General features: G+C 39.1%; 1 protein-coding gene across 1 annotated transcript in view; it reads right to left on the bottom strand.

Moving 5' to 3' along the window:
* The window catches only part of LOC113821875 (glutamate receptor ionotropic, kainate 2-like), a gene marked incomplete in the record, with an annotated part of 27896 nt that overhangs the window by 21597 nt on the left and 1299 nt on the right, over positions 1 to 5000 (bottom strand).

Raw genomic sequence — 5000 nt, 5'->3', positions numbered from 1 at the left:
GAATAAGAATGAGAATGACTGGATGTGTATTCTTAGCATTCCTTTCTAAAAATAGGAATAAGAATGGAAGGGAAAGTAGGAGAATAAGAAGAAAAATAAAGGACGGAAGAGAAGAATAAGAATAAGAAGAGGAAGAGGAACTATGAGAAAAAGAGAAGAATAAGAATGAGAATGACTGGATGTCTATTCTTAGCATTCCTTTCTAAGAATAGGAATAAGAATGAGAGGAAATGTAGAAGAATAAGAAGTAAAATAAAGGACGAAGAGAAGAATAAGAATAAGAAGAGGAAGAGGAACTATGAGAAAAAGAGAAGAATAAGAATGAGAATGACTGGATGTCTATTCTTAGCATTCCTTTCTAAGAATAGGAATAAGAATGGGAGGAAGAGCAGGAGAATAAGAAGAAAAATAAATGATGAAGATAAGAATATGAATAAGAATAAGAGGATGAAGAGGAAATATGAGAAAAAGAGAATAAGAATGAGAATGACTGGATGTGTATTCTTAGCATTCCTTTCTAAGAATATGAATAAGAATGGGAGGAAAAGTAGAAGAATAAGAAGAAAAAATGATGAAGAGAAGAATATGAATAAGAATAAGAGGAGGAAATATGAGAAAAAAAGAGAAGAATAAGAATGAGAATGACTGGATGTGTATTCTTAGCACGATGTTCCTTTCTAAGAATAGGAATAAGAATGAAAGGAAAAGCAGGAGAATGATAAGAAAAAAAAGATGAAGAGAAGAATATGAATAAGAATAAGAGGGAGAGGAAATATAAGAAAAAAGATGATGGAGAAAAGAATGAGAATGAGAATAGGAAGAATAAAAGGAGCAGGAGAAGAAAGATGAAATAATAAGAAGCAGAGGGAGAGGCAAAGAAGGAAAATGAAGAAGAAAAAGAAAGAAAACAGATTTCTCACCACCCCTCCCCCTCAAAAAAAAAAAAAAAAAAACGCCGAAAAAAAAAAACAAAAAAAAAAACATACTCGCCATGCATTTTCCCCCGACAAGAAAACTTACGCCCTCTGTCTTTCCCATTAGTTCGCCATGCCGTTTAAAAGTCAAATTTAGCTTTGGATTCGTTTCCAGATCGTCTTTCCATTAATACCCGGTTATGAACGATTACCAGTTGACAATCTGCCCGCATTTCTTACGTATTTTCAGTTAAAGTTTTTTTTTTTGGAAGAGAAAGAGAGTCTTAAGGTTAGAAAGTGTCAGCTGAGTTCTCTCTATTGAACCATTTGCTCGTAAGGTTGATTTTAAAAGGATAAATGCGGTGAAAATGGAAGTAAAAAATGACAGAAGGGAGAGAGGGAGAGGAGGAGAGAAGAAGGAGGGGGGGAAGGGGGGGAAGAAAGAGAGAGAGATGGAGAGAAATACAGTGAAAAAAATACAGAAGAGGAGAGAGGGAGACGAAAAGAGAAGGAGGGGGAGGGGGGGGGATGAGAGAGATGAAGGAGAGAAATACAGTGAAGAAAAAAAAATACAGAAGGGGAGAGAGAGAAAGGAGGAGAGAGAAAGGGGGAGAGGGGGGAAGAAAGAGAGGGTGGAAGAATATGAGAGATGAAGGAGAGAAATACAGTGAAAATGAAGAGAAGAAGGGGGGGGGGGGAGAAAATGAGAGATGAAATACAGTGAAAGTGAAAGTAAAAAAATGACAAAAGGAGAGAGAGGGAGAGGGGGAGAGAGGAAGGCGGAGAGGGGGAAGGAAAGAGAGGGTGAAGGAAAAACAGAGAGATGAAAAAGGAGAGGAAGATGGAGACAGAGAGGGAGAGGAAGAGGGAGGGGGAGCGGGAGAGTGAGTGATAGGATGAATGAGAGGGAAAGAAAAGAGAAGATAGGAGGGAGGAGAAAGGACAGAGAAGAGAGAAGAGAAGAGAAAAGAGAGAAAAATAAAAAACGAAAGACAAAGGAGAAAAGAGAGAAAGCAAGAAGCCAAAATAAAACAAAAACAAACAAACAAACAAACAAAAAAACAAAAAAACAGAGAAAGAATGAAAGAAAGAGAAAAAACAACCAACAAGAAAAAAACGGGAATAAAAAGACAGAGAAATAAAGAGAAGTAAAAATAAAAGGAAGGAGGCAAGGAGAGTGTGCAAGATTGATCACGCCAGAATGTCGTGTTTTGCAACTTCCGGCCTGCAATTTTAAAGCAATTTGTTTCTTCCCTTCGGTGCAAAAAGCGTCAAGTGTGTGTTCCGTCTCTGCTTCCTCGCCCTCCGAGTCGCACAGACCTGCTTCTACGCCTGTGAGCTTTATTTAAGACAAGACCTGCTTTGACCTTGTTTAGAGCTTGCTTGGGCCTTGTTTAGAGCTTGTTTAGACCTTTTTTTGGACCATACTTAAATCATGTTTAAAACTTGCCTAAATCTTGTTTTGAGCTTGCTTTGACTTTGTTTAGAGCTTGCTTAGACCTTCTTTAGAACGTGCTTAGCATTATTTAAACCTTAATTAGATCTTGTTTAGAGCTTGCTTAGGCCTTGTTTAAACCTTAGATCTTTCTTAGACCTTTTTGGACCATACTTAGACCATGTTTAAAACTTGCTTAGTTCTTGTTCAGAACGTGTTTTGGCCTTATTTAAACTTTGCTTTGACCGTGCTTAGAGCTTGCTTAGATCTTGTTTAAACCTTGCTTAGGTTTTGTTTAAACCGTGTTTAAACCTTGCTTAAGCCATGTTTAAACCTTGTTTAAATCTTGCTTAGGCCTTAAAGACTGCTTAAGCCTTGCTTAGGTGGTGTCCTGTTTTGATCTTACATATTTCCTTTTAACATCCTATCAAAACCCTATTCAAACCTTGTTTATACCCTATTTAGACCCTACTTCGATCCTATTGACACTTTCGTGACCAAGCTTGAACCCTACCTTAGTCACCTCACTATTATCCTGCTTAGTGTTTAGACATCATTAGACCCTATTTTACGGCTTAGATTAAATCTTGCATAGACCCTTATTAATCCCCAGCCGATCGCTCTTTCCTGTCAGCGAAGCATTTCAGTTCATTTCTATCAATCTCTCATAGTCACAGTCTGAGAAGGCTCTCAATTTCCTCATTCAGTGCCTGCCTCGATAAGAAATGTTTGCGTTTGTCATTTTCTGCGAAGCTTTAAAGGCGGCTGCATTCGTCATATCTTGCGGAAATAGACGATTTCCTTTTATCTTTGTTTATTTATCTATTTTTGTTTTTATTTATTTTTTACCAATGCAGACTAATGCACAACTGATGACGATATATAGCGATAAATAACTCGGAAAAAAGTTATTGAAATACGAATGAATTAGCCTAAGACTTTCCACACACATATGCTATGAAGTTGAATAGATTATGCACAAGCAATAACGTGCATATGAGTAAAATACACACGCACTCATACTCTCACACAAAAACAAATTAATTTAAATACGGAAGAGATAAATCAACCAGCACACAAAAACACCATATAGCCCACACTCAAGCAAATGCACATAGAAAACCGTATTACAAATGCATATAAAAAACCTTCTTACAAACCCATCTCCCCCCCACACAACCCCTCCCTCCACTAGACTACCCTCCCTGACTACCCCTCACCCCTGCACAGATAAACAAAGCGAATCATATGCACCCCGAAGGCCGTCCAAACCGATAAAATCACTCACTTCCACACTTACAAACCCCAGACACTCACACAGAAATCATACTTCAATTCCCGTGGTTCTATACCTAGGAAGAGGGGGGAGGGGGTAGTAATTTCCGGGGTTGGTACGACCCTAGGAGGAAAATTAGGAATTTTTCTAATGATAATTATCATTCTCTTCACCTGATCGTAGTCTGATGTCGGAAACTTTATGAACAAGTGGAAAACTCACACTTATTTAAGTAACCAACAGTTTTCTACAATCCGCTTATGATTATAATTTCCTGTACTAACTGACCTCCTTTAACTGATCACTTAACTCGTTCTGGACCTTTACTCGTTCTACCCAATCTCTCACGCTTGTCTGTCGCAATCACCTTAATTTTTACCCATTTCCTCATTTGAATCAATTGAGGTGCAATTCATCTCAACTGTTATATCTAACTAAAATTATAAGGAGCCATTTCTTCTCTCTCTTTTTCCTTTAAAGCAAGGTAGATAATTTTATATACGTATGCAAAGGGGCCGTGCAGAGAAGAACCAAATTCCTCGTATTGGCGTGGTCGTATGCTCGAATGTATGCAGACATCTAAAGCTTGTATGCATGACTACATGTATATATGTAGTTAAGGCCCATCCCTATTATTAACAGATACACAAACTCGAAAATCCTTCATCCAAACCCACAGCATTCGGTGGACAGTGGAAGCAAAATTTCCTCTTCAGTACAATACTGGTTAACAATCGAGAGAAGAGAGAATGCTCCATATGGAAGTACAGTGTAATCTGATTGATGACTTGAATACGTGCGTTTGGCGTGTGTGACTGGGTGAGAGAGAGAGAGAGAGAGAGAGAGAGAGAGAGAGAGAGAGAGAGAGAGAGAGAGAGAGAGAGAGAGAGAGAGAGAGAGAGAGAGAGAGAGAGAGAGAGAGAGAGAGAGAGTGAGAGTGAGTGAGTGAGTGAGTGAGTGAGAGATAGAGAGAGATAAAGAGATAAAGAGAGAGAGAAAGCGAGAGAGAGAGAGAGAGAGATAGAGAGAGAGAGAGAGAGAGAGAGAGAGAGAGAGAGAGAGAGAGAGAGAGAGAGAGAGAGAGAGAGAGAGAGAATGTGCGTGTGTGTGTGTGCGAGTGTGTGTATGGGCGCCTGCGCGTAAGCGCATATGTGTGTGTGAGTGTTTGTGCCTTTTTGCGTGTTTGTGTGTTTGTGCGTGTACATGTATGTGCACATGTACACGTGTGCCTCCTCTCGTGCGAGTCCTTGAAGCCCGCCAACTTGGAAGCTCAGTCTCCGTCGCTTTCAAAATACTAAATTCCAGAGCAGCGCAAACTTTGTTACGGTTTCGACTAAAAAGCAAGGCAATTCTGTCCACGTGTATAAGGAAAAAA

This window comes from Penaeus vannamei, chromosome 1 (genome assembly GCF_042767895.1).
Source record: "Penaeus vannamei isolate JL-2024 chromosome 1, ASM4276789v1, whole genome shotgun sequence".
NCBI lineage: Eukaryota > Metazoa > Arthropoda > Malacostraca > Decapoda > Penaeidae > Penaeus > Penaeus vannamei.
Note: the sequence above shows the minus strand (reverse complement) of the source record. Positions and strands in the feature narration are given on the sequence as shown.